The sequence below is a fragment of the Aptenodytes forsteri genome, unplaced genomic scaffold (genome assembly GCF_000699145.1).
Source record: "Aptenodytes forsteri isolate BGI_AS27 unplaced genomic scaffold, ASM69914v1 Scaffold5, whole genome shotgun sequence".
Lineage (NCBI taxonomy): Eukaryota > Metazoa > Chordata > Aves > Sphenisciformes > Spheniscidae > Aptenodytes > Aptenodytes forsteri.
The window spans coordinates 3992524-4000808 of NW_008795672.1; positions in this window are offsets into that span (position 1 = coordinate 3992524).

Consider the following 8285-nt stretch of genomic DNA (forward strand, 5'->3'; position numbering starts at 1 on the left):
AGAGGGGGGGGGGGGGGATTTCATATACTTCCCAACACATGCACTGTCATATTGCTTATTCCAATGCTATTTGAAAACAGCACAATACAGTCATTTCAGCATGGGAAAAACATCGTTTTTAGCCACTCTTGAAGAGATACCGAAGATAGTCTAATCATTTGCCATTTAAACAAAAATGCTTTCACCTAATAAGATTAGTCTATGCATTTTGATAACATGCTTCCCTTCGGAGTTAGGTCTTCTATCAACTTAAATGAACCCAACTGCCAATTAAACAACTAGCACAGAGACATGCATCAGCCAGCAAGAATAAATAGGAGAAATCCCAACATGCACTGTATCATATTGCTTATTCCAATGCTATTTGAAAACAGCACAATACAGTCATTTCAGCATGGGAAGCAAGACAGAGTTCACCACTTACAATTAGGGGAAACCATTTTCCTTTGCCTCTCTGTTCACATGACTCAGGAACATATGAGCCTCCGGGAAGAGCAATCAGCTATAGCCACTCTTGAAGAGATACCGAAGATAGTCTAATCATTTGCCATTTAAACAAAAATGCTTTCACCTAATAAGATTAGTCTATGCATTTTGATAACATGCTTCCCTTCAGAGTTAGGTCTTCTATCAACTTAAATGAACCCAACTGCCAATTAAACAACTAGCACAGAGACATTCATCAGCCAGCAAGAATAAATAGGAGAAAATTAACCACCGGGAAGAAGGAAGGACAGGACAGCTAATGTTTTCAAAGAAAACATAAATGAGGTTCATTTAGATTGAAATGTGGTCAACATCCCCTTTAGATATCACACATGGAGACATTAATATTTGGAGAATATGACTCCACGGTCCAGTGATATCAGACATTTCTTACCATAGGCAACCTTCACACGAGCAAGTGCTAACTGATGTAAAAATACACGAGGAAAAATTTGTCTGCGGTGACTAGATAAAATGGCAAAGGCAGCTAGATACTCTGTACAGTCAGTGAGGGTAAAATCATGTGATTTAAGTATTCATTCAGAGGAGAGCCCTTCCCTTCTACCGACAGTTTTGCTAGACAGATCAGTCACAGGGAGCTCCCCAGTCGCTGACCACTACCAAGATTTCCATTCCTGAGCAACCTCATAAAGGATCTTGCCAAACCACAGCCACCAGTTCCTCTAAAGCTCATACTTTAGGTCTGCCACTGTCTGGGTTTAGGCTGGGACACAGAACTCAAAATACATTAATATCACTCAGGCATGATGTGTTGCCAAAGGAGAGAAGATAGACACCCATCTTCGTCTTCTGTGATGCTGCCGCGCTATCCTGCAGCAGGAGAAGTGAGAACTTGCTGTGCGTTTGCCCGACATAAGTGGCAGGGCTTTAGGGGAATGTGCTAAAACGGTCCTAGCCCTTCTGGAGAGAGATTCCTCCCTGTGAAAAGGATGCACACCCTCCACTAGGAAATTCACTTACTGATCACACCGGAATCAAACCTCTTCCTGCTCTTCCATCAGCACTTACATTCAGCCACCAGATAAGATACGCAGACTGCGACTCCACTGCCAGCCATACGCACACATCATTCTTCTAGTCCTTTGCGTTATACAATTTACTGCTAATGCTAGTCATTTAGATAAGATCAGTTTGTGGATGAAGAACAGCCAAAAAAAAGTCTGAGGCTGGTGGGAAGAATACAGAAATAAAAAGACTTGGTGCTTGCTTTGCTCAGTCTGCACTTCGTGCTACCGGGAGATACCAGTGGAGAATCCAAGAGAGGCTCTAGAGATTTCATCCCATCCCAGCTGATGATTTAGACTTGACCACACATACTTTGCAATATGTTTATACATATTACCTGGCACAGTACTATGATAGGAGCTCAACCCGGAAGAAATGAACTAATGGCGACTCGGTGCTTGCTTTGCTCAGTCTGCACTTCGTGCTACCGGGAGATACCAGTGGAGAATCCAAGAGAGGCTCTAGAGATTTCATCCCATCCCAGCTGATGATTTAGACTTGACCACACATACTTTGCAATATGTTTATACATATTACCTGGCACAGTACTATGATAGGAGCTCAACCCGGAAGAAATGAACTAATGGCTAACTAGCATGGGGAACAACGTCAGCATCGACATGAGAGCTGTTAACTAGCCAGGAGGCTGGTTAAACAGCAATAATCCAATAATCCTATATTGCCGTCTCACATCTATGATAGTTTTGACACATGCAAATCACTACCGAAAAAAGAAATCAAAGGGAAAAGAGATTGCTCAACAGTCTGAGCAGGACAAAGTCTTCATATCTGTCTGTTAAAATAAATTGTTACAATAAACTTCTATTTTTTCCACTCCTTCAAAACCATAGGTTTTGGATTTGGTTTTTGCCTTTTAAATTGACTGTTTTCAGAAGAATGTATTTTATATTTTCAAAGTAACAGTCATCCGCTGTATGGGTATGGAAGAGGAAACAGAGTATTATTAATGCTACTCAATAGTACTTTGATTGAGAAAAGATTTATGAACAAGCAAATCAAATGGCACGGAAGTTGCCTAGAAATGTATGCTGCAGCATTTTATATTGCAGCATTCTGAGCTGCCTATGAGCTCTGTACGTTTGGGTGATTTTCATTGAAATTCAGCACATTACATTGCAGACAGGGAAGCCTGCCAACGATTTTATTTTTAAGATGCAGCAGCTACATGACCCATTTATGCCTTCGACAACTAGCAACTTCTCCCTCAAAAGAAAAAAAAAAAAAAAAAAGAAATAAAAACCAGTGCAGATTTCAGTACCTGTCCTGCGTTTTGCTTTCTACCCTGGCCACACAGATGATGTGGAAAAGCAGCAAGGATTGACAGTGGACAGCTATTGAGATCTGGCTGTTTTCCTTCTTCATTCTTACATTTTTAATCTCCACGTGTCCAGAAGAAAAAGTGGAAGACTATGAGACAACCTACTTTGTTAACTGCCAAATAAATTAGCATGTGCCTATTACTTGATGAGGCCATTACAAAAAAAAAAAAAAGAAAAGAGAGAGATCTTGTCTGACAGCATCAGGATAACAGTGGCATTTGCCATCCCCTCCAAAACGGCAGGGTCCTCTTCTATCCCCGTACCTCCCAGTTACTGCTTTGGCTGCGTGTCGGTCAGCTGGTCCTCTCACTGCAGAGATGGCAGAGATCTCAGGAGCCCATTATTTATATAAGACTACAGTGGAGGAGAACAGGCTGTTCCTTAGGCTTCCTACGGCTCACGCTTCCAGGAAGAATTGCACTCGCTGCCCACGGGAAAGAAGAAAGGTGGCTCGTCCAATTCCTCAAGCTGGGATGGACATGGCAAAGCTGGAAGGCACGAGGGGTGGGGATAGAAAATAAAATAAAAAAAAAATTAAAACCCCACAGCAGCTGTAGAGCTAATAGAAATGATGGGCTGTGTTATGTGAAACTATGTCTCGCTACACACATCAGCGGGGAAAGCAAATGTGTTCCTTATACATCTCTGGGACAAAATAACTGTATGGGGCAGCCTGACTCATCATGACTCCCCACTGGAGTCCTCTAGCACATACACTAATCTAACTCACATTTTTAAAACCAGTATTAGTCACGTCAAACCCTTAAACCCCCTCCGATGCCCGCCCTTTACAATAAGGTAGACCAAAAGATTGGTTTTATAGTTAGTTTTTCACCTGCTTGGAAACTGTCAGATTCATATTTTCAAGTGTCTCTGTACTGCCATCAGTACACATGGATTTTTTTTTTTTAAACTGAAAACTCGGGCTCCGAGTGTTTGTGACGGCAGGAAGAAGCCAAGCTCATGAAAGCTTTTGCAGGAAGTGCGGGTACACCTATTTCCACCGCTTCAAGACAGAAATCTCAAGAGTTAAATTTTGTGTTAAATCATTATATCTGATTATTTAATACCGCAGTAGAGGAGTACTCCAGCCTTCCTAGACGAGAAGAGTGGACACTTGCACCATGATTTACAAGGAATTACCCAGCTACACAGTAAAACTCCTGCTGCCAAAGGGTGGAACTGCTTGTGGCTGTTTATGCACGCTCTAAAACCCGAGAGGACACTCAAGATCAGTAAATGCGCATGAATGTAAGAGTATCTTAGCAGAAATTAAGGTTACAGGTTATCCCAAAAGTAGGGATTCGGGACAGGTTTCTTGCTGTATGATGCCTGCACTTGCCCTCTGTTGCACGTACAACATCCTCACTATAATTCTATTAGCTGCACGAGCACACATGTAAAGGAAGAGCTAGGCCTCATTTATGATCCAAATATGTCAAAAATGATATCACATTTTTGAGCAGATTAACAAAAGAGTACTTATTTGACTTTCCACTGTACTTCTGTAGAAATGATTTGGACTCATCTTAAGACTAACACTCCATGATGGCCGCTTCTCTTGACTAGAGCTCCAAGCAAAAAACGTTTATATACATACATATACATGCACATATATGAAAGTATATTAAAACATAAGAATTAGGAAGGCCGTTGCAGTGGATGACTTTCCAGCAATGCATTCGGCTAATGTTGTGAAAACTGACGGGACAAGATGAAACAAGGCTAAAGTAAAGCAGCCCAACTGAAACAGAGGGAGCTCTCCTAACTGAAAAGGATCTGAATTAATTCACTTGTTACTTCTTGGAGGTTGATTTGGATCTTTACCATTAGTTCCTGTCATTTAAGCAACCAGGCTTTTTTTTTTTCTTCTTTTTTACACCTCAGAGTACAGGAACTATGATTTTTTTGTTTGTTTGTTTGATTCCAAAAGGGAACTTTCTTAAATAATTTCTTTCTTAAAAGAAGAGTAAAATATCTCATCCAAACTCCCAAATTTCCCAGTTTCCTGATACAGATCTCAGGGACTCAGTGTTCATCCTCTACCCTAACTCTCAGGGCAGTCTCATGTTGAGAGGCCTTCTGGTGGTCCACACTCTACAGTCGCAGTTGTGAAAAGTCGCTTACTGCCTTAAACGTTGCTATGTATAAAATGAAAACCGCCTGCATATTTCCCTTTCCATCAGACTTTTCCAGCAACTTTCTACTGCGTTTGCCACTACAACGGTTAAGAGGCAGCCTTCCTAGGAGCAACAATATACATGCACGATGGGTGTCTGAGGAGCCAGATAGACCAAATATCACTTGAAGCAGTTCCCTAAAAAGATCAAGGGACAAAAACATCAGTACCACAGGGCTTGGACTAATAATAGTCGATCCACTACTGTGATGTAGTGAATCAGATCTTCAGAGAGCTCTAACAAATTTTTCAGGCTTTCTATACTGCTGAATGTCTTTCACAAAGTCAGAATAATGCAAGGAGGAAAAGGAGGACACTGACTTTGGATTCAAGATAGGAACTACCAAAGTCCCAAAATGTAGACAAAAACACCTTAGTCTCTTTAGGGAAGAAACTGTAGCATTTAAAAATATGTGTCTAAATTCACCGGGTCACTGACAAAGAGGAGTATTTTGGAAAATTTTACTTGAAAAGCTTAGTTTAATCTCTATAGGAAGCGGAAGCCACATAGAAAACCAGTTGTAATAAATAAAGACTGAAGAATACTTAACAGCTATTTCTACAACAAGTCAATGGGCCAGAAATCCTGGTAATCTATTCTGTAATTGCCCATGAGTTTGTGTTCCTGGGGATGCAAGCCCAGGAATTTTGGGGTCTCTAGCAGCCAGAACAAAGAGTCCCCTTTGTGTTTGTAAGAGGGCGCTTGCTCCTTTTACTTGCTGTTTTGAGATGGAAGAACACAAAGAAAGCTAGTGACATAGACCGTGGCACAAATTATTTTGGTAAATTGTCTCCAGCAAAAAAACCAACCTTGCTTTGGCTGGTTAAGCCTAGAAATCTCTTGATCAGCTACCGGACCAAGGACCCTAAGGAGTCCTGTGAATGGCAAAACTAGGACAATTCTGTGTCCTGCGATCTGACTGCTCTTTCTATTCCTGTACGATTCTGTTCCCCACAAGTTCCTTGCTTGACTTCTAAACAGAATTATAGCAAGATTTTCACCTAACTTCAAATATACCTATGAAACATCTTTTCTAAAAAATATCCTTGTAATTACTATATAATAACTTAAGGCAGCCACTTAGTATTTATTCTTATTGAGTACCCTTTAATTTAATGAGCCCATTTCAACTGTCTAAACACTCAAATTACAGAGCATCAGTTCTTTTCCTCAAAAACCCTGCAGTAATCCTATTTTCATCATATCCTTGGGTGCTCAAGTAATGTTTAATTGTATTTTAACCTAAAACACACTCTGACAAGAGAAGAGATCACAAGGCAATAATCTCAAATGGATTCAATCAAGTTCCTGCAGTGAAACTAGTTTAGTTAATGGTTACTTTAATCTTATCCATATTTCCTTTGATGTTAAACATTTATTTTCTCTGCGCTACTAAACAACAACAAAAGGGGCTTTGGTATTTTGTTTTACTTTCTTTTCTTCTTTGTGCAAAACTCCCGTATTTTCCTTACAAGAACTCTTCAGTAACAAAAATACATTTTATTCCCGAGAACGCTTTCTTTCAGCAAGCTGATTATACACTGTAGCGTTGAATTCTGAAAGCTGTTTGAATAGTTTACCTCTATCAGTTCTGCCCTTAAGATTCCCACATTCAATTAACCAAGCTGGTAGAATGAGGTACCCAGGTAAAATGTAAAGACACCTCTTTTTCAGTAACGAAATTCTGCTGACAGTACACTGATACAGAAGACATCCAAGCACTGCATCAGCTACCGAGATAAGATGCCCTGGGATCGCCGGAAAATAAGAAGTGCATACAGAGAAAACATGCAAGACATTGGAGAGTAAGAGTGCTTATTTTTTTCCACAGGAAAGTATCTGTTGTCTGGCCCAGCTAGCTGTAAGAGAAGTGATGAAAAGCAGCAGGGACAGCTAGCTTGTCAGCAAACAAAGAGGCTGGGAGTACATAGGATGCCCACTAACCACTTAACAGCCGACATCTTCCCGTTCACAGCATGCTCAGGACAAGCACTAGCCTGTGCAGAGCTTCACTAGCTCACCCTACTCAGAGCTCACATCAAGTAATCAAAATATATCAGAACCAAGAGGACTGCCTAGATGTGAATTGACAAAAATACAACGACTAGCATAGCTCCAGGCCAGCCGCAGAAATGCAGAAGCACTCCTGCTGTTGAGTCACAGCAACAGGGAGTTGTGAGTGGGCGTGAAGCAGTTAGAAAGCCACAAACCTACCACAGGATGACGACTGCCAGAGATGACTCGTGATTTTTGCTACAAAACAGTTTGTGACTAGTGCAAAAGTCTGAACACTGCCATTTCTTTTAAAAAGATAATGCTTGGCACCCTTTGGAGATCAGGTCCCTTTGGCTACGGCAGGGGAATAAAGTCACAGCCACTTTACCTGTGAAATACAGGAGGTTAAGATGACTCAATGTGAGATGTCTTAACAGGACTTACAGCTTATGACCAGCTACTTCCTTTGTAATAAATATGCAAATTTAAGTGTTGAACCTCAGTAACAAGTACCTATTGAAGTGACCCCAGACTTTTGGGGGAAAGATAACGGAAAGATCCTTTTTAAAACAGAGAACAAATGATGGGTTACATGGATTTGCTTGAGCCATGACAACGCCATGTAGTGAGATGCTGCATGTTATATGGCACTGCTCCAAGACTACATGATTATCCTTAACACGACAGAAGCATTGAACATTCATGTAGCTCAGTCCTCTGAATGTCATGACTCTCTTGGCTGTGCAAGTCAAATAAGTACCAGCAGGCAAGCATTAAAGAAAAAAAGTTTCTCAATTCCTCCAAGTACACAAACCACATCCCTGGCTTTTTGCTGCTGGAGATCACTCCCGCTAGTCTCATGGAAAAGAAAGTCATTCCCCACCCTCTCCACCCCCTGCCAAAATTAGGACAGACCAATAGATGAATCCAGCAAATATATTAGAACATAAAATAATTGGATCGGAACATTTTCAGATATGGTCCAGGACACATTTGCTTGTATAAGGAAAGTAAGTTTAAAATTTTGCCTTAAAAATAGAAATCCTGAGACACAGTCATGGCCAGATGTGGAGGGGAAACTGATGTGTTTGGTGGAAGTTGCTTTATATATTGCATTTAAAAAGAAAAAGTTGAACCCATTAGATAGTAATTTTAAATATAAAACTTACTGTACAGACCAAAATAGTGCCTGGGGCCCCAAAGCACTACACTAGCTTGACCTTATGAAAAAAAAAAAAAAGAGAGAGAATTCATACCC